The 13,431-nt window shown below is 37.9% G+C and overlaps 1 pseudogene; it reads left to right on the top strand.

Annotated features, from left to right (window-relative positions):
* Positions 1-1,924: 1,924 nt before the first annotated feature.
* Positions 1,925-13,431, top strand: part of LOC101614150 — a 69,772-nt pseudogene continuing 58,265 nt past the window's right edge.

The following is a 13,431-nucleotide window of genomic DNA, read 5'->3' as shown; positions in this document are numbered from 1 at the left end:
TTGAGAGAAATGAAAAGAAATGGCTTCTCTGTGGGAAGGTAATAATTAAAAGATTGAAATAGGCTGAAAACATATTATTATTAAAAGTCACCATGGTTAAGACAATTGGAAAACATCATAAGCTCTTGTGCTCTTTGTACTATTGAAAAATTCAATCAAGTATTTAAGGACAAATATATGTTTATTCTCTTGTTTTCTTAAGACTGTTATCTTTATAATAGACAAAGAAAATTATTTTTAATATTTTAAAAGTTTTGCAAAATGTATATGCAAGTATATGTGTGTGCCTGACCATGCGTGTGTTTGTGTCTTTTAGCCATCACTGTTGCCATCATTAGATTTTTCTATGATTAAAACTTCATGGTGAGCTTAATGAATCATTTGTAAGAGGCTTGTCCTGAAGATGAATCACCCAGTATTTCTAATAGAAGATGTAAGCAGTGCTAATGCATACTTTAAAGTAACAACTGTCTCACTATGAAATAAAGTTCCTTTAGAGGGGCAGAAAAACATCTTTCAACAACAACCAAATAAAGTAGAAATCCTAAAGTCATAGTAAAACTGACAAAGCTATAGTTTCTACAGAGTTTTATAATTATCAGTGGGTTAATAAATACCTATGCAGCTGAATATTTCATTGCTTTATTTATTTAACTAGCTATGTGATGAGCTCTCTGTTCAAGGAAAAAAATGTGTAGAACTTCACTTTCATGTTGTGGTTCCTGCCTGGGCACTCTACCAATTCAATATGGCACTCAGATTGTCATTCTTATATTGGTATTCCCATTTCCTATTAAAGAAATCATGATTTAAGTACTCTTTGCTTCTCCTTTGCAAGATTTGAAAGAATAATTCCTCATATACATTGTGCTTACTCATGTATTTTTCATTAGAAAATTACAAACTTTTCAACACTAGAGTAATTACATTCCTAATTAGAGTAAAGTTTGCATTTGTGACAAAACGTGATGGGGGGAGGATTGGGGAGATAAAGCACTTGATGTTTACTTATGAGGATGTGAGAGGACCTAGGACTGTCCAAGTGTGATTCTCCAGCAGCCATGTAAAACAGTTGGGTGTTAACCTATTACCTTGTTTCCCCAGTCTTGTGGGGGTGAAGAGACCAGAGAGATGCTAAGGCTGCCTGACCAAAAAAAAGAAAAAAAAAAAAAAAAACTGCCAACAATTAGCAGCTCTGGATTCAGTGAGAGACTCCATGTTGAGGAAACAGGCAGATGAGTGAAAAGATGAGGACACCCCGTGCTTTCCTTTGGCTTCGACATGCAAGTTGCTGTGTTTACCTTCTTGTGGCTTGTAGGAAACACCTGATGAGAATCAGCTTGTGGAAGGAAAAAGCTCATTTTGGCTTGCAGAATTGAGGAGGAGCTTGATGAGGACAGGGAAAAGATGGAAGAGCAGAGGCTGGACATCAACTAGTTTCCAACATCAGGTGGACAACAGTAGCTGTAGAGTGAGCTAGCTAACACTGGCATGCTAGCAGCTAGTAAACCTCAAGGTCCATCCCAGCCATATACCTTCTTCATTGAGGATCTGCCTCCCAAGTTGCCAAAATGTGGGGACCAAACAATCTGAACATAAAACTTTATATTCATCTGTGCACTCACAAAAACTATTATATGCACACCACAGTACTTTACATACATGTGCCAATTTTTAAAGATGATACAGCTCAGAGAGCTATTTTAGCTGTTAATTGCACTTCCTGTGAAAAAATGTGAGCCTGAAGAGATCTCTGGAGTTTGATCTCCTGGGCCCACATTAACATACATATTTGTAACCTCAGTGCTGTAGTTCACCAGAAATTACAATCTCCAAAGCCCCAAAAAACAAACAAACAAACAAACAAAAAACCCTGTGGTATCAGTACGAGACTCCGTGTCATATAAGAACAGGTGGAAGCACAATGGAAGGGAAACCGGCATCGCCCTGCAACCACTGCATGCAGGTGCCCCGCTACAGGTAAGTGCATGGAGCACGCTGCACGGACATATAGTGTGCACATCCTTACCACCTTATGCATATACACAAGCAAAAAGTAATGATCGCCACTTATACTGTTAAAATGTAGTTTGATAAATCTGAGAAATGCAAAGTTCTTTAAGAAACTGTATCTGTCAATTTGTGGATCAGCCGAGTTAGCTTATTCCTCTCATTAAAGTTGGCAAAGTGAACATGACCTCCAGAAGTTAAGCCACGGGATTGACATGGTTTGGTACAGAAAAGAAGCAGGAGAAGGCAAGGCTATTCATTGACTTGTTCACTCCATTTTTGATTCAGTTCTTAATCTCTCTTATGAATTTAAATAAATTTTCTGTTACATACAGTTTATGTATTAGGTGTGTTGTGGGTTTTGTTCCTCCAAAATTGCTATGTTGATATCCTAACCAGTGAACCTAAGAATGCAATATGATTGGAAATAGGATGCTTCAGTAGGTGGTACAACTGGTTAAACTGAGGTGAACTCATACAACAACAGGGAAAATTCAGCATGTGATGATTCTGGACTGGTTTATTAAAGGCATGACAATGCTGTCTCAAATAGGGGTCTACTCTACTCCAGTGATACTAGTATAAAGGGGGAGTGGTCATAAACCAAGAAGCACATAAAACTGGAAGACAGGCTTCGAATAGCCTTCTGTAGCAGCTTTGAGAATGAATGGTCCTCCTGATAGCTTGAATTTTAGCTTCTGGACCCTAGATCTACAAGACAATAAGCATTTATTATTCTAAGCCACTCTGTATTTGGTACCATTGTTATGGCAGTCCTGGATAGCTAGTTCTAGAAGTATTGCACTGTAGAAAACTCCTTATCTCCTTTCCTTAGCCATACAAATGTGATAAAATATTATCAGATGCAATAGCTTAAAAGACTGGTACAAAGCAAGGTAGATATAATTTTGGAAGAAGGAATGCATATGAGAAAATTAATTTCACTTCCCTTTAGAGAACAGAGAAAGCTGAAATGATACCAGTAGTGTTTGTTTTGGTATTAGGTATAGTTTTGTGTCTTTTAAGAAATAATTTTCTTTTCCATTGTTTTTCAACCTTGTCAAAGCCATATTTGTGGTGCTGTTTGGAGCACATTGATTGTTCCTTATGGGGTATACATCTTATTTAATATCAATCTCTATTAATGTTCCCAATCTCTAGCCTGCACACTTCTTTCTCTCCAGTCTCAAAATCATGTTACCCAGGACTGAAGAAATGGCTCAGTGGTTAAGTGTGCTTCCTGCAAAAGCATGAGGCCTGACTGGGCCTGAAAGTGCCAGGGTTTGAATTTCAATTTGTATGGCCTTGTGTACCTGCAACCCCAGCCCAATGGGGAGCAGAGACAAAAGAATCACAGGAGCCATGAAAGCTCCAGAGTCAGCAAATAGACTGGCTCAAAACAATACAGAGTGGCTGGAGAGATGGCTTAATAGTTAGTGTCCTTGACTGCAAAGCCCAAGAACCCATGTTTGATTCTACAGCTCCCACATAAGCCCGATGCACAAGGTGGCGCAAATACACAATGCACACAAACTGGCACATGTGTCTGGAGTTCAATTGAAGTGGCTGGAACCCATGATGTACAAATTCTCTCTCTCTCTCTCTTAAAAACCAATAAAGAGCAGAGAGTACTGGAGTGGAATTCTTGACATTTCCCTCTAGCCACCATGGACAAACATCTACCTCTACAGGCAAGCACATGAAGACTCACATCACCATACCCCACCACTCCAAACACACATCATGGGACCTAAACAACTTTTATGTATTCTTTTTTAAAATATTTATTTATTTATTTGAGAGACAGAGAGAAAGAAAGAGTCAGACAGAAACAGAGAGAGAGAGAGAGGGAGAATGGGCATGTCAGGGCCTCAGTCACTACAAATAAACTACAGATGCATGCACCACCTTGTGCATCTGGATTATGTAGGACCTGGGGAATCAAACCTGGGTCCTTTGGCTTTGCAAGCAAACACCTTAGCTCTAAGCTATTCCTCCAGCCCAATTTATATGTATTCATAAAAGCCATCTACTATTGTATAAATGTAAGTAGAATAATAAATCTCTTATGTAAGTAGAGTAAGAGATTTCTGGGGGAGGAATGGTCTAAGTGAGGTCAGGGGAAGTGCTTAAGTAATGGAAGGGTGTGAGGGGAAAGGTTTAATCCAAATCTAAAAGGGTATGAATGAGACATATGAAAACCTACTTGTTTGGCCAATGGCCCAGAAGCCATACACTGTTACTATAAAATGTTCAGTGTCAGGGATGGGATATCTTCCAGTGAGTTGTTGGCTAGGGAAGTTTCTGATGCCCCCAAAACATTATAGGCCATTGTCAAGGCTCTTGGTTTCCCACCATGAGTCAATGGTAAAACCCTACTGCTAAAGACTCCACATGGGTGGGCTGCAAGTTTGCTGAGAAATCTTGCTGGAGCTGAGCCTCCTCAGTGTAGGTCAGTTTACACAAAGCTGGATAAAGCTATGCTGCATGCAGCACCATGGGTGAGTGAGAGAAGTCATCAGTGGAGGTAAATAACAGTGGACACTGTAAGCCTTAAATTTGGCCACGCAGGCCAAATGAGCCAATGGATACAATAGTCTCATGTACTATAGGCCTGCTCATAGAGAGCATATATGCCTGGTACTGAAAAACCTATGATGGGGGAGGTCATGAGCCCTAGGGGTGTAACACCTGCTGGTGTTGGCTAAATGCATATATTATGCTCACCAAAAATTGCCTGGTAAGCACATCTCTTAATATTCATACCCATATATTAATGCTACTCTCACTGTTTGTTAGAGAGGGTTCTCTTTTCAGATGGTGGTGACCTCTGGGATGACTCAAAAGGCATCATAGTGTGGAGAAGAAGTGACAGAGGAGTGCTCAGCACTGAAACATCTCTATCACACCTTCCAAAACTCAGGGTCCACTGCAGAAGAGGTGGTGGAAAGAATGTAAGAGCCACAGGAAGGGTAGGACTCATTACAATGCAATCTTCTAGACACAATTTGGCCTGGATATCCATGATGTCTCAGTGCCTTTCACTACCTAAATAATACCATCATAATAGAAGGAAAAGATGATGACATCAAAATACAAGAGAGACTGATTAAGAGGGGAAGGGAATGTAATGGAGAGTAAAATTGTAATGGGGAAAGCAGGGGGATAATCATGGTTTACTGTCTGTAATTATGGAAGTTGTCAATATTAAAAAAAATAAAAAAAAGCAAAGCAAAACAAATAAACAAAGAAGCCACCTAAAAATCTGTCCCCAAATAGAAAGTCATATTTGAAGGCATTTTCAAAAGCTATGAATGAGAATGAAATTGGAGTAGAATAAGAAATGGAACAAGAATTTGGGGGACTGGGTGAGTAAGCCCTGGTTGCTGTTGCCGTGGATGAACTTGATACTATTTTCTAAGAGAAGTATGTGGTGTTCATCTTCTGGTTAGGGGTGACATTGAGATATCTCTTCTCTATCATGCCCACGTCCAGTGAAAATAAAAAATTCTGTTACTCTACATGAGGCTTATTATTCTGTAACATAGATGATGGTCAACTAGTTATAATAGATGCTGGGAACACAGGTTGAAATTTTGTTTCTATTGGTGCTGAGATGTGAAAAATATGAGGAAAATAGGGGGCATCAATAAGATGAGGGTAGGAATAAATCAAATTACTTGATAAATTCTGGGTGTTAATGTCAAGTACTCCAGATCATTGGATATTAAATTATTCATAAATATCCTAAATACTTAATTTAATCTAAACATATAAATGTACATTTTCTACTTTTTTCTGCTGAGTCACGATTTTTACCTTTTCCTTTCCCTTTCCACACTCACAAGGCTACATCTAAGATTTTCAATTTGAACAGATTTAAAACAAGACTATAAATACGTGTTAAAATTTTTCTCAAGGAGCATTTCTGGATGTTCATAGTTTTTTTCAGTCTTTTGTACTTGTCAGCCAATAACAATGATTTTAAATATAAATTCCATTTATCAAATCTTTCCATATTATTCAAATTTGTTTTCACAGAAACAACATTCTTTCCCTTCACACTTCTATTATATTGATTTTTGTCATCATAATAAATTACTTTACATAATTGGATTGACACGTCCAACTGGTAGAAATAGATTTGAAACCAATGCTGTTGATTTATTATAAAGGAATAAGTAAATAATAATTGTAGCAAAATGTCTGTCATAAGATTTCATTATCTTCTGAATATCAGACTTTATAATAAAAATGAATAATATTGGTTAATCTAGAAGTTGATAAAGATTTATTTAAAACATTCTTACATGTGTTTTAAAAGCTTAGAAGTAAGAATAGGGCCTATATGATCAGAAAGAAACAAACAAACTCTATAGTCAGTAGACAAGTATGAGTTGAATATATATTATGTTCTATGTTCTACACACTGGCAATACAATAAACATTTTCTGTTCTCAAAAAGGTCAATATTTGTATATAAGAATACATGGTGCTGAGAAGAAATGACAGAGGAGTGCTCAGCACTGAAATATCTCTATTACATCTTCCAAGGCTCAGGGTCTTTTGCAGAAGAAGTGGCAGAAAGAATGTAAGAGCAAAAAAAAAGGTGCTCCTCCAGACAGAAAATGGCCTGGATATCCATGACCTCAGAGTGCCTGACACTACCTACACAGGACCATCATAATAGGAGGGAAAGAACATGACATCAAAATAAGAGAGACTGATTGAGAGGGGAGTGGATATGATGGACAGTGGAGTTTCAAAGGGAAAAGTAGGGGGAGGTAGGTAATTACCATGGGTTATTACATACAATTATGGAAATTGTCAATAAAATAAATTCACAATAAAAAAGAATATAAATATATAATCAACCAACTTATGATGAAGTTTAAGAAGAAAAACAAGGATAAGGAGAGAAGAAATGATTGTCAGTTAAGTTCAGTTTTTAAAGTTTTTGTTTATTTATTTATTTGAGAATGATAGAGAAATAGGCAGAGAGAAAGAGAGAGAGAGCGAGAGAGAGAGAGAATGGGCACACCAGGGCCTCTAGCCACTGCAAACGAACTCCAGATGTGTGTGCCCCCTTGTGCATCTGGCTAACATGGGTCCTGGGGAATCAAGCCTTGAACCAGGGTCCTTAGGCTTCACAGGCAAGTGCTTAACTTCTAAGCCATCTCTCCAGCCCTAAGTTCAGGTTTTTTAATGAGTGTTTCTCAGATGAGATGGTTCTTGACTAGAGGCATTAGTAAAGATCTCAAGAAACCCATGAGGCTTTTTCTAGAGCTAGATTCCTCAAGATGAAATAATAAGCATTTGCTTGAGCAAAGACATACCAATTGGCAGACAGAAGTAAACATGCTGAGGAGAAACAGGAGAAATAAGCAGAAATTGTAGGGGCCTGGAAATGATAGTGGGGCATCAAGGTGGGGGGCATTGTAGAAAAGTGGTAATTCACTGAGGGACTTTAAGATGATAAGCAAGCCAAAGGAGACTGCCCAGTGTTTTAAGGTGCCTTCTTCAAAACCTGAAGGCCTGGGTTAAGTTCCTCAACCATTTGCATAGAGCTAGAGTCTGCCATTCCTTTATAGAAACAAGGGATCCTCAAATGAACACAGAAACACACACACACACGCACACACACACACACACACACACACACACACACACACACACACACAATTAGCAAGAGGGCACTTCTCAACTCGATTCTGCAAAGCCTAGATCACATCAAGTTGGATCCCATTCATCACAGTGACATCTATCTGCCCTTCATCCAGAATTCAAATGTGCTTTGATTCTCGAGATTTTGACATCATTCTCTAGAATCTACTGCAGACTTACTCTATTATTGCATTGACCATGTCCAATTAGCCACTAAGCTCTGCTTTGTTATGTGCATGATCACTGTAATGACTTGTCTGAGCATCTCAGGTCTCTAATCCATGTCCTTCTTGCTCTGCTCTAATACAGGTTTCTAATATATTGCAAAATTAAACTTAACAAGAGTTTCATGGAAGAAGGATGAAGCTCTAATGGAACGAAAAAAGGATTTTGTGAGAGGCAAAAATGGAAAAGGGTGTGCTAGCAGAAAGAGAACAATGCCTGAGGAGATGAACCACTCCTCACATCCCAGTCAAGGTCCAGGTGAAACCACAGGGGAAGAGAGGAGACCAGCAGGAGTGCTGCTTCCATGACCTTGACAATGCCAGGGTGAAGGAGACAGATGCCAAGGACACTCTACACATATCAAGGCCAAGATCCAGAGGCTCCTAAGAGCTCATCACTGAAATAGACTTAAAATACACCCATCAGTGCTCAGAGAATTTTGCAGAACAGGGTGTGGAAAGACTGTAAGAGCCACAGGTTGGGATGTCGTGCCCCAAGGCACTGCCTCCCCCCAATAACTGACTGCTGCTCCCACATGTATAACCAAAAACCCCATGGGAAATAACTGCAACACCACTGAGAAGAATCTTCTGTGGAATGGGGGCAAGGAGAAGGGCAAAGATGGTGCCAACACATAACATATCTATACATGTTTTTAATTTAAAAACAAAAGAAAGAAAGGGTAAGTGGGTGGATCAAAATGCACTGTCCCTATGTATGAGATTGTCAAAAATTTAAAAAAATAAATGAAAAATAAAGTAACAAGGGAACTAACATGATCTAAATACATTAGGTATAGTGAATATAAACATTGTTTATATTCACTAATAATTTTGTGGAAAAGTTAAACACAGAATAGCTAAAAATACAACAAATTATATATATATATATATATATATATATATATATATATATATATATATATATATATAATGAATATATTAGTTCCAATCTTATTAACAGGGCACATGTTCTAATACATTCTGTAGATGTTTGAAACCAAAAATGAAATAGATATATAGTGTTTTTGCCTTTAGTTATCAAATTAAGTGGGGTAAGAGATTAGCAATAACTAATAACAAACTAGAACAATTATGAATTATGATGCCATACTACAATAAAAGTCATTTAAAATACAAAAATCAGGGCAGGAGAGATGGCTTAGCAGTTAAAGATGCTGGCTTGCAAAACCTGAAGGCCCAGGTTTAATTGCCCACTACCCATACAAAACAGATGCACAAAGGGTTGCATGTTATTGGAGCTTGTTTGCAGTGGTAAAAGGCCCTGGTATGCCCACTATCTCCCTCTCTCTCAAGTAAATAAATAAAATAAATAAATAAAAACCCAAAATTAGAATAAATAAGTTTCCTAAAATGTATTTCATTCTCTTTAAACCTTGCTCATATTGTCTGTTATTTTCTTCTTAGTATAAAAACCAGCACTTCAGATGGTTCACAGGGTGCCTCTGTAGTCCTGCTCATTACCTACTTCCCAAACTTTATAGACCTTGACTTTTTTTCTTGCTCAATACGCAGTTCCTCTTTGATTATTTTTTCTTTTGTTAATCTTTTAGTGTATATCCTGTGATCTTTTATGAATTAAGTCCATTCTATTTTAGTGTAAAAGAGCCAACTGTCCCTTGTTTCTCATGTTTTCTTTGCAGTTACTCTTATTGTATTTGTATCAGTTCCATCCTCTTCTGAAGCTAATTTAAAACTAATCAATAGCATTGACAGTATCACGGATATGAAAATGTAATTTACATGCTATAGAGAGAATGTACTACTATTATTAAAAATTAATCCTCAAACCAACTCGTCCATATTTCCAGTCAATAGAACCTCCTCTTTTCTGCCATGTTCCACTGATTCTTGGTCACATTAAATAAGTTTATGTCCTGTGAAGCTATATTCTTGGATTCATTTGTTACATATATATATCACTGACTACTGATGTGGTCCTCAATTGCATTTGTGTGTTTCCTCCTGTGGTGGTTTGACTCAGGTGTCCCCTATAAAATTAGGAGTTCAGAATGCTAGGTTTCCAGCTGATGGAGATTTGGGAATTAATGCCACTTGGAGCCAGTGTATTGTTTGGGGTGGGCTTATGGATATTATAGCTAGTGTCCCCTTGCAAGTGTTTGACACACTCTCCTGTTGTCCTCCTGATGTTGGCTATGAAGTGATGTCCATCTGCTGCTCATGCCATTGTTTTCCCTGCCATCGTGGAGCATCCCCTCAAGTCTGTAAGCCCAATAAACCTCTTTTTTCCCATAACCTACTCTTGGTTGGGATGATTTCTATCAGCAATGGGAATCTGACTACAACACTTTTGTAGCACACAGAGCAACCTTTCTGCAAAATAATAGCAAGGAGGCAAAGGTTTAGTTCCTCTTGTGTTACAAAAATTGGCTAATATCTAGCATGTAACAATATTTAGTAATATTTAAATGAATGGATTAATGAACTATTCCTTTTACTTCACATGAGTACTCTTTATTGAGTCTTTAATCCACTCTGTGCTCAAGAATTCATGATAACTAATGTTATAGCAGCAATTCTTTTCCCTCCATAAAGACTTTCTGGTTGAAGTTCCTCAGTATGCTACATTATCCTGAATTCAAGAATTGTATAGCCTTAGTAACATTATGCACATAGGACCACACAATATGTTTTTCTCTTCCTCAGCAGGACAGTGGAACTATTTTCTATAGTGGTACCTACTGCATCTTTCCTCATTATATTATGTAAAATTGTATTGTTAACTACCTCATTCCCCTTCCCATAGCTTTCATTTTCCTTTCTCTCATCTGTTTTGTTTCACTGAGCTTGCAATCACATGACATATACTACCTGCACACACATAATGTGTATGTATTTATGCCTTTGTGTGATGTCTGTGTGTTGTATCTGTATTTTCCTGTCATCACTGAAAGGCATTCTTTAAGGTTTTACACCACCATTTATTGATGCCTAGAATGCAGGAGAATCTCAATAAATATCTGTTATGTAAATGAAGGCACCTCTGAGCTGAGATACTCCTTTGTCTTCATATTTATTGTATATTGCAAAGAGTAAGGGGATAAGGGTTAGTTGTAATTTTGATGAGCTGTTTTCTGAAGATATTGCAAATCAAGTTATGGAGGTTGCTACTCATGAAGGGTGAGAATTTGACATCTGTACAGAAGCTGTAGAGTGTCCAGAAAACAGGAAGAGAGGAGGTGGTTCCTGGAGAGTGATCTGCATTCCTGAGGAGTTCCTGATGGACCGGTTATTTGTTGCCTATATATTAATTTTGTTATTTAAAATATAATTATATGCTGTATGGAATGGAAACTATTGAGTCAATACAACCAGAAGATAGAATTTTTTATCTATAATTTATTAAAGGTGTTATTCATTAGTGTCCAACTTAAAGTAATCTCATACTAATCAGTCTATTATTGATTGAGTTGTTTGAATATTTTTTAAGAGTTTTGTGGAATTTTGCCCTATCTCTTTAGTTGTAATTACCCTTGAGAGTTTTTCTACTTCACTTGCATAGCAGGGAATCAATAAGCACATATTAAATTTATTAAATATTCTTCTGAGACAAAGTGACTAGAATGCCACTTGGGAAGCGTCTCAAAGTGTCAAATATCCAAACTGAGTACTAACAGGGTACAGTGATGCTATTGTCACATAGGTGTGTATTTGTACATGCCTGTCAAGAAAGGCTATTCAGGAAGTGCTACAAGGTCACTTAGAAAACAATTCAGGCACAGTTCATCAGGGGATAACGTGACTTAATCATTTTAAGTAGGTATAGTTTGATAGTTTCAGTGGTTTCTTTAAGGACAATTTATTTTATGAATTTTCCTCTGCAAGTATAAAGTGATAAAGTGACACAGTTTCATTTTATTACCATGTCTCTCATTATTTCAGCAAAAATTCTGGGCCAAATCTAAATTTAGAATAATATGTAAGTGATCCTAACTTGTTCCACAGTAAGTCTGTGACCTCTATGTCATGAAGGGTAAGAAATACAGAACACAGAATGCTCCAGTTTACATTAAAGAAATATAGAACACAGGCTGCTCCAGCTCAAATTAAAGAAATTGTGTTTCATAGAAATGTTTCAAAGACTTATTCTGTTGAGTGGAGAAATTTTAAAATGAGAGTTGGCCACTCATCAGTCTTGATTTATTTCTTAAATTAATTTTTTAATACAAGATATGTTTTCAGTCTCCTGAAAGTAAATTTCTGTAGAGGACCACAAAGCAGCCTAAGTAGCATATGTAAGGAGTTCCATCACCATGGTATTGCTGGTAACAGAAGCACTTTGACCTGGGATGAGTGTGCATTTTCCCCTTTAATACTTGACATACTTGTTTTTATTTCGTCTTTTTATTAGCTTTTAAATTTTAATTTCCATAAAAGCAATAGTTTTATATTAGATTTTTCATATATTATTTATATTTCTCCCCTTCCCCATTTCCCTCTTCCATTACTACTGCTCTACTCTTTTGTATTTTTTTCTGAGGCAAAGATGAAAGGTTTCATTTGGGAAAAGCATAAGCTGCCAGGGCTGACTATCAAGCACCTACCTGAGTTTTCAGATAATGGGCTTTACAGGGCTTTTCAGTTGGGGGAAGGTGAGGAATGGATAAGTTGAATAAAAAAAGTTCCTTTAGGGGAGATCTAAGATAGCCAGGATGTGAGACAAGAACAATGACCTTATGAGATAAGGGGGCAGAAAACAATGACTTGGGGCCATTGTTAGATAATGACTGGGTAGCTTCTTGAGGAATGTGGATAATCCACTTCTTTATGCCTGTGTTGCCATTCTGCTTTCCTTGGATACTGCATTTTGGGAGCCCATCCTGGTTTAACATTCCAGCCTTTTGTTAATGGTAAGAGATAAAGGTTCATTTTTTCATACTGACCATAGAGGCAATGAGTTCTTACAGGAGAGGCTGGATAATGCAGTTGTTGGGTGTCCCTTCAGGGAAGGTGATGAGGAGACAGTTTCTTGGTGTCTAAAGGTGGCAGAGTGGTGAAACTGATATTGAGCACCCCTTGTCAGCACCAGTGTAGCATGCCTTTACTACTTGGTCCTGAGTGAGGCAGATAGGTTTCTCATATCACCCCTATATTGAGTTGGCTTCAGAGAAGTCACTGGTGACATCTGTTATAGACAAGGTGAGGGAGATGGGCTGTGTGCACCCCGTGAGAGGACAGAAGGTAGAATTAAGGAGCTTGTTCCCCTTGTCAACAGTTATGACATCAAAACTCCAGGTGCAAGGGGAGGATGAGAGGTGACAGATAGATGGCTTGGAACAAGAGAGAGGAGGCAGAGGGGCATCAGTGTATTCAAGAGGAGCATTTTGGGATCAGGGCAAGAGTAGAAACATGAGAGAGTTTAAGTTTGCGAGTGCCCGTTGGGTGGTAGTATACTTATCCCTAGATGAGGTAGGGTAAAGGCTAAGGAAATAGGGGGCCCAAGGAATAGTTCTGATTCTAACTAAGGCAAGTGAGAGGAGCTGGGGCCCGA

The sequence above is a fragment of the Jaculus jaculus genome, chromosome 6, assembly GCF_020740685.1.
Source record: "Jaculus jaculus isolate mJacJac1 chromosome 6, mJacJac1.mat.Y.cur, whole genome shotgun sequence".
Lineage (NCBI taxonomy): Eukaryota > Metazoa > Chordata > Mammalia > Rodentia > Dipodidae > Jaculus > Jaculus jaculus.
This window is presented reverse-complemented; position numbering and strand designations above follow the sequence as displayed.